The sequence below is a fragment of the Ambystoma mexicanum genome, chromosome 3q, assembly GCF_040938575.1.
Source record: "Ambystoma mexicanum isolate Mex_15411 chromosome 3q, UKY_AmexF1_1, whole genome shotgun sequence".
Lineage (NCBI taxonomy): Eukaryota > Metazoa > Chordata > Amphibia > Caudata > Ambystomatidae > Ambystoma > Ambystoma mexicanum.
This window is the reverse complement of record NC_090926.1, coordinates 261,587,243-261,604,752: the sequence shown is the minus strand read 5'-3', so window position 1 is coordinate 261,604,752 and position 17,510 is coordinate 261,587,243.

The window sequence follows — 17,510 nt, the reverse complement described above, 5'->3', positions numbered from 1 at the left end:
CTAGCATTTTACACTCTCCCCTTGCTTTCCCCGGCACTTCTCCTCTCCATCCCCCTTGCACTTGCACAATCTGAATAACATAAGGCCTAGTAAGATTGTTTGTTCTGTTCCCCTTTGTCTTCCCCTTCCTTGTCTTGTGCCTAGAAACACCTGTGTACAGCATTTAAATAACGATGGAAGGAATATGTATTGCCAATGTGCGTTATGAACCTGCGCCGGTGGCCTTTGTACATTTACATTTTACTGTGGAGGCCCATTTATGGATGACAACCAGACGTGTCTGCATCAATGCAGAAATCAATGATTGTGGGAATAGATCTACACAGAAGCTAGTAAGCCTCTACTGACATCTGCCTCCTTCTTGAAAACTTTGATCTTGATGTCCTTGCTCTCAACGAGATGTGGTTCAATGCCAGCTTTGTCACTGCTTTTGACTCCCTCCTCAATGATGTCTACAAGATCCTCTCCAAGCCTTGGACCAACCGAACTGGAGGTGGGGTAGCCCTGATCTCCCCTGAGTTGGTCCCTACCTCTCTGATACCCAGCCAGCGATATTACCCCTATGAAAGTCTTCTCTGCAAAACGGGTGTCTCTCCGACTCACCCTTGCCACTATGTGCATACCCCCTGGCCCTGTGTCTATCTTCCTTTCTGAATGGGATGACTTCACACCCTCTCCTATGACTTCTGTATCCAAACTACTCCTTCTTGTTGACTTCAACATATGCCTGGAATGCAATGTGTGCACCTGTACACTGTTCCATGATCCCTGTACCCCTCTGTCTTCCTCACTATTATCCCTTTAGGCCCCAGCCATTCTTCCAGACAAACTATGTAGTGGGAACAGGTGCCTCGATTACCCTCAACATTGAAGTGAATACTATCATATGCAGTTTACTTGAAATATTGAGTTGTTTTTCAGAACATCCACAGCGTCTAGTGATGTCAGTGCTAGGGGCGGGTAATCCGAATAAGTGCCGCAAGGGCACTTGAACTTAGGGCAACAGATCAACAGATTAGAATGGCACAAGATGGCGGTACCCGAGCCATTGTTTTCGCATGTGTTAAAGTGAGAAAAACTCGGGTAAGATGCATTGGAAATTTATTTAAGAACGATCGATGTATGCTATGAAATACATGCCTGATACATTAGGCCAATAACATTTCTGACCGAACTAACCCTTTAAGAAACATAATAAACATAATAAAAAGGGCAACATGTACTTCCTGCCCATTCTGACTCAATATCTTCTCTGGTATACATGTCCTTTGAAAATTTGGGCTGGAAGCCTGACTGAGAGGATAGTCTACAGGAATGAACTAAGAAGGCTTTCTGTAAACTGGAACAATGTGACTCATGTGCAAATTATACCCATCTTGCCACACTGAGCAGTTATCGCCAACATATAGAACAACTGGTCCACAAATATAAAACTCCTCAAATCTTTCTCAAGCTATGGCCAGTACCAGAACTGAGTTGGTTTGTGTTATTGTTGAGGATAGATAAATTATCAGTTTTGTCCTCCATTGGAGCCGAGCTTGGCATCTCTATGGAGGGGAAAAGGTGCCATTCCTGTGGACTTTCAGGAATACTTGACACAGCACAGCATGTGTTGACGGAGTGACGCGAGTATGGCCCGCTCTATATGAAGATACTTGGTCCTATGTATCGGACTACAATAACATAAAGAGTGAGGGCTTCTGGCGGTACGGCCTGAACATAGGTCATAAAACTATGCACATTGCACCTTTTACAATTTGGAACGCAATCCAAAAGTTAGGAAAGGTGGCCAAGGTGAACTGCACAAGCAGTGGATAGACATGTACTTAGCCTTGTTTACGAAATTAGCAAGCATACTGCCCAGTAAAGAGGCGTGGCCTAGCATTTAGAACCCAGAAGGGGTACGTGAATGGAAATGTGATGTTTATAATAACTGTAATTGTTACTGTTATGTTGTATCCAAATTAATTGCACTTTTATTGTTTTTATGTATTATGATAAAGTTAGTTTGCGCTATAAACATAATAATACATCATTATTATTAAGAAACATAAGAATACTTTTTGAACTTTGGATTGAAATGATAATCATAGTAAAGCAGTGTTGCAAAGTGAATTACATCTAATCTTACAATTGACCACAATAAATACTACAGAAAGTATGAACAATGAACTTTAACAAATGAATGCAGTGTGGCAAGACCACTACTTGGCGAAGGGTGTGTGATATATTGTGGCAGGGCCACAAGGCAATCCAGGAGAAGCCAAATGTTATAAGATTGCACCCTAAAAGCCGGAAGGCCAACACAGCAGAGTCAAGTGAGTGTGACTTGGTGCACAAGAGCAAGAGTCAAGGAACATTGGGCTGAGAAATCCAGGGCCACTGGTTGCGTGACCTGTGATGGGTGGAACGTGTTGTTTGACAACTGCGCCTAGACCAGAGAGTGAAGAACACCCCGAAACACGCCCAATAAGAGTTCAGGATTCCTGGTTGCGTGAACTGTGGCGGGTGGACCGTGTGGTCTAACAACTGCGCCTAGACCAGAGAATCCTGATTGGTGAGAACCAAAGATATTACGACACCAGCTCAACAAAACCATTGCAACACTTTTGAACTATAATTGTTATCTTGGGAACAGAATCCTGAGACCCCTTTTTGTTCTGGATTGTGGTACATAGGACCTGGGGAAGGGAACCCCAAGGATTGTTCTGGAACTATATTGCCTTGAACTGAAGAAGGTCAACTTTGAGACTTTTCTCTTATGCAACTTTCTTATGTTTGGGGAAGGGGAGCTGAGACAAAGCTGTAAGCTGGAAGAAGCTCAGAAGTTTGAGTTAATAACTGTTTCTTTTGAGTTTGACATCCCTACACATTGGTTTAATAAAGTTGTGAGGGCAAGGATAGGTGTTGGACACGAACAGACTTTTAAGTTGAACTCTTTGACACAGACTTTCCTTAGTGTTATTCGGGTGAATAAAACCCACATTAGTATAGGGCAAGTTAGGCCTTCAACCATCCTGACACTTACATTAAATAAACCTATTTTATTTAAACTTGAAGTCTGTTGTCTGTGTCGTACTTCATGATGCCGTCACAGTTCTCAAAGCCTGACATCTTTTCCACATAAGAATAACAGTGTCAAAACAGGTCCAAATCAGTCTGTGATTGATGAACACCTTTGAGCGATGGTTGCATTACGGTGGATTTCGAGGTTAACCTCTAAAACCTGGGCAAAAGTATTCTTGCAGCCGTGTATGAGGGATATTACCCTACCTATACATGCAATGAAACACTAAAAGAATATTTGTTTGTGTGCACTGGAAAAAAACAAGTTCTCTGCGATTTTTTGAAGGGGGCAAATGGGAAAACATTGATCCCGACATTTTTTGAAAACACTGGAAAACCACCACTGTAATAAAACATTACAAAAATAAACACTGAAAACATGATATCCTAGTCATGATCAAAGATATCAAATGCAGCAAAGAAATCCAGGAGGACTACACATGCACGAGTCCCCTTCATCCGTAATCTGATGGGCATTGTCGATCACCTGGATGGAGGCTATGTCATTGATGCACTTGGGGTGGTACTTGGATTGGTAATCCTGGAGCAGACCGAGTTGCTCTGTTTTTGTAAGTAGTTGGTTAGCTCCTGCCTTCTGGTTCAAGGGTAGATCTTTTGAGGAGTGACTGTATAAGCCCTGTTTTTAGGATGTCTGGACATGTACCCTTGCTGAGGGAGGCGTTGACTACCCAAAGAAGAGCAATCAGGGCAGAACCGGTACTTTTTTTTGCGGATGGTGGCCGGAAAGATGTCATCTGTGTAAAAGGATGCTTTTAAGGATGCAAGTGTTTGGGAGATGATTAGGTGCGAAGGAAGAGGAGTCAGTCCAGGGTTGAACGGCCACTGTGGAAAATAGGGAGAACGGGTCAGATTGTGGAGTAGAGGCACCAGACAATTAGGTGCTCTGGCGCCCGGGCAGTGGCAGAGAAAACCAATCCGTGCTTTCCAAGGTAGCAATATTAATACCCTTTCGACACCAAGTTCCTAAAATCTGGAAATCTGGGAACCAACTCCAACCCCACCCCCCAAAACCCCACCTCTCGAGAAATTCATACTTTGGCTGCCCTGATTTGGAGCCCTCGATGTGGAGCCTGATGGTATTGCTCTTATGGATAAATAATTATTTAATAACTTCCAACATTTCCTGGAATTCTTGTACCCATGGGTCTGGTATGGAGTTTGAGAAGTGTTTGACTGCTGTGAAGAGAGCTTTGCTCCTGTTAGAGGCTGGCATAATGGTGATGGGGTAAGAAGTAGCCTTGGCTCCAGATAACAGGGTCTGCAAAGGCCTTGAGGGCTAGAAAGTCCTCTGGTTTCTGGCCCCTGCTCCAGGATTTCAGAAGATTTCTTGTGTATACCCAGGGGCAGACGGTTTGGTTCTGGCACGGCTCAATCGTTCCAGAGTGAAAGTATTTGCCACCTCCTTGAGGTATAGCTAAAGGTTTCTAACAGTGAAGTGACATTCGCAGAGGTAGAGGACTTGGAGAAACTGTTATCCAGTGTCTCTACAGGAAGGTTTTTGTGAGAGCGCCATGCCACCATGGGGTGTTTATCCTGGCCCTTGTGGGCTATGATGGAGTGTGATAAGGAGAATGGGATGGGTGCAAGGTCTTTACAGTTGAGTGCGATAGGGTCTGAGAAGCTTAGGGGGGGAAGAGGATAAAATGAGGTATAGGGTATTATCCCTTTATGTGTGTGAGGCTTTGTAAGTATGGGGTCAAGTCCAGCAATTCTGCCAGAGACAGGAATGCTTCTCTGGTGTTTTTGGGTGCTTTGTTCCAGGGTAGATTGAAGCCTGCAATGACGATGTTGGTCGCACGAGAGATTGAAACTTTAAAAAGTACGTCTGTAATCTCATTTAGGAAGGTATCACTACTGTGAGGTGGTCTGTAGATGACGTGGAAAGTGTCTGAGAGCTTGTGTGATAGAAGAATCGGCAAGTGAGATTCCATTGAGTCATTGAAAGAATCACCTGTAGGCAGAGGCAGTCAGGTGGGCCAGGCTCAGCTATTTATCTTTTGAGGATAATAAAATGAGAACATTTCAGGTGGCTGATATTGTTTGGGAAGATGAAACCGTCAATACTACAAGCTGGGACCTCTAAGGTCCTGGTAGAGCTGGAGCAGAATCACTCATAGTTTGAGTACCACCGAACCGAGTTGTATAATATTAAACCAGGAGAGTTGAGAAAAGGTAAAATGCCAGGTGTGCCTAACTCTTCCTTTTATCCATCTGATGACAATTACTGTTTACTTGAAAAGGATTATTTAAATTGGGTAGACTTCCTGTCCAGTTGCTGCATGCAGAAGGATAATAGGACTGAGGAAAAGCTAATTGCATGTCAGGTGTGCTTCACTTCTTCTAACGGTGATAAAGAGTATCTCAGAATTGGGTAATGTTACATAGGAAGATATCATGACAGTCTGATACTTGTGAAAGACCAGTAGCGCTGGGCTAAGTGAGTAACATGCCAGGTGTGCCTTGCACGGCCTCCCATCCTCATGCATGTGATTACAAGAATACCACTGGTTTAAAGAATGCTAAAATATGGAATTTCAGGACAGCCTCGGAACTCAAAAAGACCAGTGGGGCTGGGATAGGGTCAAGTGAATGTCAGGTGTACCGGACTCAGCATTTCAACATTCTGAGGGTTATGAAACAAATACCACTGTGGTGGATAATATGAAATGTGGAGACATCACTAGCGGATGCTAGGTCTGGACAGGGGTTTGTCAGCTGGGGCAATATTATGACAGACGAAGAAGTCCAGGAGGGCTGGGAAAGAAGCAATATTGCAGGTGTGCATGTCTCAGTCCTTCTGTGGATGATACACGAGAACCAATTAGGTAGCTAGTCTGTTTCATGATGGTCTGGTACCTCTAAACAGCTGGTAGGACTGGGGAGGAGTCAGTTATATGTCAGGCGTACCTGACTAAGCATTTTCTCTTTCAGAATGCAGTCACAGGGGTAACAATCGGGCGCCGAGAGCGCGGGTGCGCCGGGGCCGGGACACCCGCAGGCAGAAAGAAGTCGGAGCTGAGCCCCCCCCCCTCCATGCCGCAGAGAAGAGACGCAGCATGGATGGCCCTTTGTTCCATCTATACTGTGTCTCTCTCTGGCCCGGTTAAAAGCCGGGTAAAAAACGTTTTTTAGAAAGTGAGGGACAGATGCAAAGCAAGAGGCTCTTGCTGTGCATCTGTCCCTCAATTTCTAAAAATCGTTTTGGGTTGGTTATACTTCTAGATCTGTGCACCCCTCTTTGAAAGAGGGGTGCACAGATGTAGAGGTACACCCACCCCACAGCGATTTTTAGAAACGGAGACACAGATGCAAAGCAAGAGTCTCTTGCTTTGCATCTGTCCCTCAAATGCTTACCTCCTTGAGCTATCAACCTGTATATAAAACATTACTGTTAAGACCTTGTAGGATCAGTCCATGAATTTGGCTGGATTTCCAAGTAAAACAAATGTTGCATACAATGTCTTCCGGAATCCTGGTTTCAGGGGAAACCAAAAGCCCATGCCTGAGCTGCCCTGCAATACTGCACCTGCCGTGATAAAGTGTGAGATGTGCGGGTGAAGCAAGTGGCTGTCATGGATGCCGGGGTTTTTGTCACATAGAGACTGCATTCCCCAATACTCAGGCCCTCATTTTCGAGCTTAGATTAACGTTTGTTTTACATTTAAATACATACAAGGAACAGGGTGGTTTTCACTTGGGTTTGTCAAATTTCCCTTTGGCATTTTCATTTGCTTCAGCAGAGCATTTAAAACGGGAAGCAATTAATGGAAGCTGGCTGCAGGCATAGCAGTGAGTGGCTATGAACTGTGGCATGTCACATACGAGTTGTGAATGTTGGGTGGTTAGAAATAGGAGAGATGGATAAACTGCATGCTGTGTGAAAGTGTTTGCAGGCAGGTTATGGTATCATGCATTTTCTTTCACTGTGTTTCTTTAAGTCTTGAAAGTTCAGTTGTAAAACCCAGGGAGATTTTGTTATGCTCACATTTTAATGCTGGTACTTGTAGGCTTCTGTTTAGGATGGAGAAAATTACTGTTGTTTGCTCATAGTGAGACTGTAATTGTTAGGAGTTCTATGAAGAATTGACAGGGCCCTCTTCTCCCGGGCCACCTATGGCAGCCACGTTGGACCCACCGCTATCTGGCGGCAGTCAGGAGGTTCTCTATGTAAATATCCACGATTAAGATTATCCTAACCCTTTCCAAGATGGCCACCATGTAAGGTCATGTTGCCCTCCCAAGATGACTGACCACATCAGGCGGCATCAGCACATTATTGACACGAAGTGCGCAAAGCTAAAAGGGAAGAAGAAACAAACCACTGCGTCTTGCAAACGCGAAATTCGATGCAAGCCGTATCATCATGTAGCTTATGTAATTAGCCTTTATTTTCCAACCTTGTTCCTTGTAATGTATGAGGACATCCTTTACCACTATATTGTTTTTTCGCTGTGTGCAGCAATGCAGTGGGTGAGAGGTGCCAGGTATTGGTTAAACAACCAGGGAGAGAGGTTAGACACCTGGAGGACACCACAGGTGGGGAGAGAGAGAGGAGAGGAAGGACCCAAGTTGGACCTGGGAGGGTCGGTCAGAGAGGAAAGAAGTCAGCTAAGCCAGAGCCTGATCAGTGAGACCCAGGTTATCACGCAGCCGGTTCAGCAGGATGGCATGGTTGACCATGTCAAAGGAAGAGGAGAGATCAAGTAGGATGAGGACAAAGGGGATGTTAGAGCCAAGGTTAGATAGCAGGTCTTCATGGATGTTTATGAGAGCAGTTTCTGTACTTCTGGCTGCTCTGAAGCCAACTGATGGTCATGGAGACAGCCAACAGAATCAGTGTGAAGGTTGAGCTGGGAGATGGCCATCTTTTCAAGGAGTTTGCCCAGAAATTAACAGATGGAGATTGGGTGATAGTTAGCCGGAAGAGAGGGGTCGGCAGAGGGTTTCTTGAGAAGAGGGTGCACAAGGGAGTGCTTCAAGGGGGAGGGGAAGGTTCCAGAGGCGAAATAGTGATTGCAGAAATCAGCCAAGGCTGGAGCGAAGGTGTCAATGTGGTCCTTGATGGTTTTGGAAGAACAGGGAAGAACCTGTTTTGATGAGGTTTTCATAGATCGGACTTGGCTAGAGATCTCACCAGGGGAGAAGAGAGGAAAGGCAGAAAAGGGGGGGGGGGATGACCATAGGAGGGCTGGAGGAAGAGGGGAGAATGGAAGCTGAAGCGGGAGAAGCTGAGAGGTTTTGGAGATGAAGGGGGAGACCAGGGCCGTGCAGAGGGCCTGGGAGGGAAAAGGAGAGGTAGACTGCAGCAGGATTAGCCAGCTCCTTGCAGATTTTAAAGAGTTTGCCGAGTTGTTAGATGCTGCAGAAACGCAAGCTTGTATGTGAGCTCTCTTCTTAGTGAGGACAAAGAGTCAGTATTGCCTTTGGAGCAGGCGACATGCCAGTTTGTCAGAGGATGTGCAAGAAGCCAACCATTTCCTCTCAGCAACACTGAACTTTCGTTTAAGGGTAATGGGATCTGAGCCGTACCAGGAGTTACATTTGGCTTTAGGCTTCATGCGGATCCTCATGACAGGGGCAATTGAAAGGGGCAACATGGAAGAAATACAACCACATCACTTAGTTTTCAGATGTATACAAGGCCTGATGTGGGCACTTTACTTCACCTGAACACATACTTTGAAACATTGTTAAGCCCGGGTGGGGGTCGGTGGAGGCCATGAAATAGCCCTGGAAAACACTACAAAACAGTGTCCCACATTCACAAAAATGCAGCTTGTAACTTCTTACAACAAACTATTTGAAAAAATTCTTTGGAGGTCAGGGGGGTAATTTTGGGGAAAATTGTATGAAATTGTTCTGGTTTAAACACTTTAGGCAAGTAACATTGGTCCAAACTACCAGCGGCACAAACATTAATGAGGCCCACATTAGTCCAGAAAATTGGGCCACACTTGTCTGTATGCATGACTCCACGAATGAAACTTTGGCCTAGTTCACAATATGCCTAATCGTGTCCTTTCCGAGCCTACTCTGTTCTTTTAATTTGTATGGTTCCCCTCTCACTATCCGTGCCCCCTGTTCACCCCTCCCTCGTCAGCGCCCAGAAGCCACCTGTTTACATGTAGAGCGCTCTCCATAACCAAATAGATAACACATTTGGCAGAGGGTCTTTTTTTGCCTGATGAGAGGTGCAGCTAGGAAGGTCTTCTGCGAGCAGGCTGCGTTATTACTGAGGGTGCTGGTGTTAGCAAGTGGCTAACAATAATATTTCTCCCACCCGAACGGACGGGAGAAATATTATTGTCAGCCACTTGCTAACACCAGCACCCTCAGTAATAACGCAGCCTGCTCGCAGAAGGCTTTAAATATTCTTTCATTTCATGAAAGAATATTTAAAGCCTTCTGCGAGCAGGCTGCATTATTACTCAGTGGTCGAAGTGGGCGGGAGCGGTGCTCCTCTACTTATTTTAATTGAGTTTTACCATTCCTACTCTTTCATTTTAAAAAGAAACCGTTCCGGAACGGGTTTGTTTTAAAATAAAAGTGTAGGAAGAGTTGAAACTTGCACTTTCAGTGCACTGCACTGGACGTTCCCTTAAACAGCAGGCACATTTTTTTTGGCTTTTTATTGTGCATGGGATGGGGGGCAGCGATGGGGTCTGTGGGGAGCGGTGCAGGCCAGTAGGGAACATAGTTCCACTACTTCTTTTCGTACACTTCGACCACTGCTGAGGGTGCTGATTTTACCAAGTGGCTGACAACATTATTTATCCCGCCTGTTCGGCCAGGAGAAATATTATTGCCAGCCACACTCTAACACCCAGCAACAGGATCCAGCAACAGGCCCGGCTGAAGATGTGTACCCCCACTGTTCAAAACTATAATAGTCCAGTTGAGTAACTCTTCAAACTGGCCCACATTGGCAAAAAAGGTGGCCCACTAATTTGACCCAAAAAAAGAGGCCCACACAGCTTGCAGAAGGCCTTTCAAAAGGTCTTCTGTGAGCAGGGTGCGTTATTACTGCGGGTGCTGGTGTTAGCAAGTGGCTGAGAATAATATTTCTCCCGCCCATTTGGGCGAGATATATATTATTGCCAGCCACTCTCTACACCCAACACTTGCATTAATAACGCAGCCTGCTCACAGAAGGCCTTTGAAAAAGGCTTCTGTGAGCAGCAACAGGCCTGGCTCAAGATGTGTGCCTCCTGGCCCGCCACTGCTGAGGGTTGAAAGTGGCGCAGGGTCAGACTGGGACATACACTAATTGTCTCGGGCACCAACGAATAAGTGCTCCACAGTTGCAAATGGGAATTCATTCCTTTTGTGATGCTGTTTGAATAACCCAAGGGGGAGGTTTCTGATCCAGTGCGATGCAAATTGTACATTTTAGAGAATATGTATTTAGCAACACTGGTCAAAGCTATTAGCCACAATATAGTCCAGTAACTCATCAAACTGGCCCACATTGGCAAAAAAAGGTGGCCCACTTTGACCCAAAAAATGGGCCCACACAAGCATTTTGCGTTTTTGGTTAAGCCATGGGCCTATTGCCCTATAGGCCAGTCCGAGCCTGCAATGGTGCATGGAGGTTAGCTGCCGAATTTATCACGAGGCAGGCAGCCACAGCCAGTAGGGAGCTTTACACTGGCCATAACTTTAATGTGAGCACTGCAAAGCGCATATTAAAAGCCCCAGAACGAAAATTGTGACTTTTATTGCTGTGCTTTGCAGACTGGAAAGATGGGGGCATTTGCTGGACCCCCCCTCCTCCCAGAGGCTCGAGTCCTCTTTAGTTTGTAAAGGCTAAAGGCCCCAACGCTGTTCCAGACTGCTGGGCTGGGTGTACTGTTAGCAAGTGGCTGCGCTAGCATTTATTTCTCCCATTTTTTGGGTGGGAGAAATATTATTTTCACTCCATAGCGGGTGCTGAGGGGCCGTGTTGATTCTCGAGTCCCCCCCAGAGTGAGTGTGCATTGTTGTGGATAATGAGTTGCTTTTTGCCTATTTTGTAGGAATTGGTCTGCAGTGTAGAGGAAGATTAGGCAGAGAGGCCCAACCCACTGTGACTTAATAACAATGGGCCTGAGAGGTAAGCAAAGCCTAGCCCAACTTTTTATTCTATAAATATCTTTTTAATTGTAGACTATTCAAAGGCCTTCTGCAAGCAGGATGTGTTATTGGTGCAGGTGGCCGCGCTGTATTCAGGGTGTTGCAAATACTCCCCCAAAGGTGGTTGCTTCGAATGATTTGTGTTCTTTTCAGATAAACAACCATTTTGTAGTTCTTGAAACAAAACAAATATGTGTACTACTAATTAGAACTTGGAAAGTATGTGGCAAGTTGCTTAAATTGCTGGCAAATTCTGGCTTCACTGCTTAACCAAACTGTGTGATCCTGGGCAAATCATTTGACCCAACCCAGCCACACCAGTGTGCTGGCAAGAACGGAAATGTGCATTATCTATCCTTCGGCAGTGTTGGTGGCCTGATGGGCATTACATTGCATAATTTGCTGCTAACTTGCCACTCGATACTTCCCACAATGCCATGTAGTCACAAAATGTGGTGCCTGTGTGCCATAGGTTTAGAGAAGAGATTTCCGACCTCTTGCGCACCCTGATGATTTTTCTATTGGCTTTTAGGTGTTTGATGGCAGTCCCTCTTTAGATTATTTTGATCTTTTAAATCATCTCACTTTTTGCTGACTTGCAATAAGTCAGACCATAAATGGATGAGTAAATGTAACTTGCTGGGTCCATTTGTCTCACAGATGCATGAGACTTTACGGCACTAGTAACTGGTAGGTGCTGCACCATGGCCTTACTGACCTGGGCAGACCAAGAGGCTGGCAACTGGACATTTGGTTCTGCAGAATAAGATAACCAATGTCCCCAATGTGTCACAAACTCCTTGTAGCTGCTGTCTTCATCTTGGGAAGTTACTTGTGACTGTTAAATGCCAGAACACTAGATAAATGAAACTTGATAATAAAATAAAAATGACACACTCACAATTGCATCTGTATTGATGTCTTGTTGACAATTTGATGGACACTGCACTATGCACCACTGACTGCTGCATGACCCAGCTGCACAGAGCCTTGAACTGGAAAAAAACGTCAGAGCTTTTTAAAAATCAGATCTATTTATGTGGTCCATTCTTGCAGTGAACCTTTACATTTTACAGACACTCATTGTACTTGAGAGGTACATAGAAATGCTGTATTCTTGCTAATTGTTTGTCTTGGGGTAAAACTAACTTTGGGTGACATTTAAAAAATGAGTACAAAATTGCTAGTCAAATACGTTTATTTGCTAATCAAAAATATTTTAATTAGCAAATTCTGCTAATCAATTTTTGAAAACTAATTTATGCCTTGGTGATGACTTACTGGAATACAACTGGAAGGCTTAAACCTCCTTCTTACTTGACTTTAGTATATGCAGTACATTCTAGCCAATGTTTGCACTGTTCTGCACATCCCCCACCCTCCGTTGCACCAAGTTGGCGACTACGTGCAAATACAGTCATATAACTGCCGGTGATATCACTTCCTATATTTGGGCACCCCCCCCCTGAAATTCAGACGTCGGCTCCCCTGGTAACACTGATTTGGATAATATCAATTGGGAATGAAGTGCTGAAATCTGTAAAAGTGTCAAGACTCAAGGTCCACGTAGATAGGTATACCTCCATCCCCAAGTAACAGTCACAGAGATCTAAAACCACTCGTTGACCGGTTATTGGAGCCACAGGTGGCAGGAACCAGAACACCGGATCCCCAGGTGGCTGCAAGGGAAAACAAACAGGTTAGGAAAAACCCCCAAATACACACCACCCGTATAGGGAACAGAACAAGCGAACTGACACCTAACAGTTGGGAGGCCTAGATAGTGGGAGGAGACGGAACAGGAGTGCTGTGTGTTCCCCCCAATGTGATCCGGTGTGGTATCGGGGAAGTAATGTTTTCAGGATTCTAGTGTTTTCTCCCCAGCAGGAAAGTAAGGTGGTATGGCTTGTTCCCTCCAGTAAGGCAGAGTGGTAGCAGTTGGTTCACTGATGAGGCTTCAGGCGTTAGCCGACCGTTACTGGGTTTCCACCGTGGGTCAAGGACAAAGAGACAATGTCCCAACCAATTGGTAAGGACTTAGCGTGGTTCAAAGAAGGGCAAATCAAAAGCAGTCCATGTGCTAAAGTCTGTGATCAATACCTGGGTTTTCACGTGAAGAACCGTCGAGGCTAAGGAAAAGGAAGAGGCAGTCCGTTAAGCTGTCATCACCACCATGAACCCTGTGTTCTGCCTGATGCAGTATTTCTCCTGGATGCAACAGACTTGGCGGCATGCCAAACGTGCGTTCTGGTGCTGCTGGATGGGACCACCCTGAAACCTGGGCGTGAATGTACCTTGAGATGGTGAAGGCATGTTGGGTGAGCGCTGTAGGGACGTAGGCATGACAGAACCCCCGCTCAAAGGCCCACGACCTTGTGGGCTGAAAAAGATTGTCCCTATGAAAACGGAACACCAGGAACAGGGCATGGACAGCACTAGCGGGTTCCCAGGACCTATCCTCAGGGCCATAAACCACCCAGTCCACCAGGTAGTACAGGCGCCCCCTACTAATGCGGGAGCCAAGAATGCCACTGACCTCGTATTCATCAGGGGAACCCTGCAGGACAGGGGCTGGAGGGAGCACCACTCGCATGGTAGGGGACAGGGCTTGAGAAGAGAAGTGTGAAACACTGGGTGGATTTGCAAAGCGGCCGGCAAAGACAGGCGATAGGCCACAGGGTTGATCACCCCGTAATCCTGTATGGGCCCACAAAATGGGGAAGCAACTTCCTGCAACCGGGGATGTTGAGATGTCTGGTGGAAAGCCACAACCGATCACCGACAACATAGAACGGGGCCTGGGCTCGTCTTTTGTCCGCCGCATGATGCATCACTGACTGACTCACGGAGATGGGTGTCTGGGCATGGATGAGCGACAGATCCCTCAGGCAAGCAGTATCAGCTGGTGTGTGGGACATGGCCTGGTCAGGGAGGGGTAAAAAACGAGGATGTTGACAATAGAGGGAATAGAAGGGGTAAAACCAGTGGACGTATGAGTGGCATTATTGTATGCGAATTCTGCAAGATGTATAACTTGGTACCAGGAGTGTTGATGTTGCAGGGATAAACAGCGCAAGTACTGCTCCAGCGTCTGATTGACGCGCTCTGACTGTCCCTCCGTTTCGGGATGGTAAGATGAAGAGAACCGAGTGTTAAAACCAAGGAGTTTTGTGAGAGCTCGGCAGAACCGGGAGGTGAACTGGGAACCACGGGACAGAAGGCAGACCAAAAAGACAGATCGAAAAAACAGACCGGCCAGGGTTGGAGCCGAGGGTATGCCAGTGCAAGGTATGAACCTTGCCATTTTTGTAAATGAATCCACGACCACCCAGATTGTGTCGTAACCCTGCGCCTTAGGCAAGTCCGTGATAAAATCCATAGAGACTGTGTGCCATGGTCTAAGTGGGAGGGGCAAAGGCTGGAGGAGGCCCAAGGGACGGCCCTTACGGGTTTTGCACTGGGCACAGATCGAGCAGTTGTTGACATAATCGCACACGTCCCTGCGCATGGAGGGCCACAAGCACCAGTGCTGGAGCAGCGCCAGGGTACGCTTTTGACCCGGATGCCCGTGTATGAGGGCGTCATGGGACCATTCCAGAGCCTGATTGCGTATATCTGGAGTTGGCAAGTATAACTTGTTTTGTACAAACGGTAAACCATCGTGAAAGACCGGGTCCCAGTCAAGCAGAAGCTCTGGGTGGAGAGAAGCCCATTGTCAGATAGAGGATAGTAGGTCTGTGGGCGGTGTGCAGAGACAGACATGATTTTTCTCTAGCAGCGTCTCAGGGAATACAGGAAGCGAATCCCCACCAGATAGACAGGATAGAGCATCCGCCTTCCCATGCGTGGCACCTGGCCGGTGCCTTATAACAAAGTCGTAAACAGAGAAAAACGAATGCCATCACACCTGACGGCTATTGGCACATTTCATGGTGGCGAGATCTTGTAGGTTTCAATGGTCTGTGTAGACTGTAATCTGATGCTGGGCCCCTAGAAGGTGATGCCTCCACACTTGAAAGGCGTCTTTCATAGCAAGGAGCTCATTTTCGGTGACTGTAAAATGGCTTTCTGTAGTAGTGAACTTGCATGAGTGGTAGGCTACTTAATGCAGCAGGCCAGTGGCCGGACAAGTTTGCGAGAGGACCGCTCCCAGGGCATATGACGAGGCATCAGCTTCGATAACAAACGGGAGCTCTGTATTGGGATGCTGTAAAATGGGTGCATAGGTGAATGCATTTTTCAGAGCAAGAAAGGCCTCCCGTTGGACAGGAGTCCAGATGTATGGATTCTGTGGACTGGTAAGTTTAGACAGGTTGTCAGCGAGACATGAGAAACCAGAAATAAACCATCTATAGGAATTGGCGAATCCAAGGAACGATTGCAGTGCCTTAACAGTGGTGGGAATGGGCCAGTCGAGGACTGTGCAGACTTTAGACTCGTTCATCGACAAGCCTCCAGGAGTAATGTGGAAGCCCAATGAAAAAGGCAATTCTCTGGTTTTGCATAGAGTGCATGAGACTTCAGCTGGGTGAGTACCTCTCAGACGTGTGTTACATGTTCCTGAAAAGAAGGGGAGAAGATCAGTATATCGTCCAAATAGACAATTACGTGGGTGTCGATTATATCATGGAAGATGTCGTTCATGAACCTTTGAAAGGTTGCAGGGGCGTTACATAACCCAAGAGGCATGACTGTATATTCATATAGGCCATGCCGGGTACAAAAGGCAGTCTTCCACTCATCACCACTCCGAACCCGAAAAAGATTGTAGGCCCCCTTGTGGTCCAGTTTTGTAAAGATCGTGGCATGGGTTAACTGATCGAGCAAAGGGTTGATGAGTGAAATGGGGTAGCGGTTTTTTATGGTTATTTCATTGAGCCGTCTGTAGTCGACGCAAGGGCGAGGTTGCCCTCCCTCTTAGGGATGAAGAAGATAGGGCTGGGCACAGGGGAGTGCGAGGGTCGGACGTGTCCCACTCAGAGAGAGGTTTGCAGGTATTCTTTCAGGTCCTGGTCTTCTGAGGGGGACAATGAGTATATCCGACTGCAAGGTACAACTACCCCAGGGACGAGATCGATGGGGCAGTCGTATGGCCGATGCAGCGGGAGGTGTTCCGCACAACCTTTATCAAAGACCTCTGTAAAGTTATGGTATTCCAAGGGGATACTTGAGGCTTTGGCTCCTACTACATGCTCAGGGCAGGGGAATCGAGGTCCATGACCTGTGGGTCTTCCAGTGCTAAGTGGGCTAAGGCACCCAGTGCCTGAGATGGAGAAACTGTGGCATCAGAGATAGTGAGGCAGGTTTCCTGGCAATAGGGAGACTCGAAAAACACTTGGACCTGGACCAATTTATGACACGATTGTGAACCCGCAACCAGGGTATGCCTAGTATGAGTCCGAACTGTGGGGTGGTGATTAGATCAAATGCAATGGTTTCCCTGTGGGCATCCTGGATAAGTAAGGACAGAGGTGCTGTCTGTTGCTTGATGGGGCCTGAAATCAGGCATGTACCGTCGACTGCCTGCACTGGCTCAGGACGTTTCTTATTTCGCAACGGTAGGTTGAGAGAAGCAGCCAGGGAGATGTCAACATAGTTACCCGTAGCGCCTGAATCTATCAACAGCTGCACAAGGTGTTTGGTGTTGTCAGAGGAACACAGTACTGTGTGAATGAACATACGTCTAGTGTCTCCCAGTGGTGGGAATGACATCGAGGGGATCGTGTATTGGCTCATCTGTACCACCTGTTCTAAGGACGAGCCTTCTGAAAACCCGGCAGCTTTGGCTTGGGGCGTCTGGGGCATTCCTTAACGAAATACCCCTTCAGACCACAGTAGAAGCATGCGTTGGCCAACCTCCACCGCTCTCTCTCTGTGGCAGTGAATGGACTATGGACGCCCCCTATTTGCATGGGCTCCCCAGAGGTTTCAGTGGTAGGAGGAAAAGGGGAAAAAAGACAGATAGGGACCTCTACTGGCCTCCGTCTTTTGTTCTGTTCGCCGGCTGTCCACCTGAAGAGCCAAGTCCACCAGGTCAGGGTATTGAGTGGGCATAGCGGGTACCACAGCAAAGGTGTCCTTCATGGGTTCACTTAACTCCCTATAAAAGACAACGGCCTTCTTGTTTTCTGGCCAGGCCGTTTCCACTGATAACTGATTGAAACGCGTGAAATAGTCAATTAGCTAGGTGTTTCGCTGGGTTAACTCAAGGAGTTCCAGGTCTCAAGTTTGTGCCTTATGACGTGTGTCGAACACTCTAGTCATCTCGGTCCCCAACATGTAGAAATCGTACAAAACAGGGCTGTTGCCCT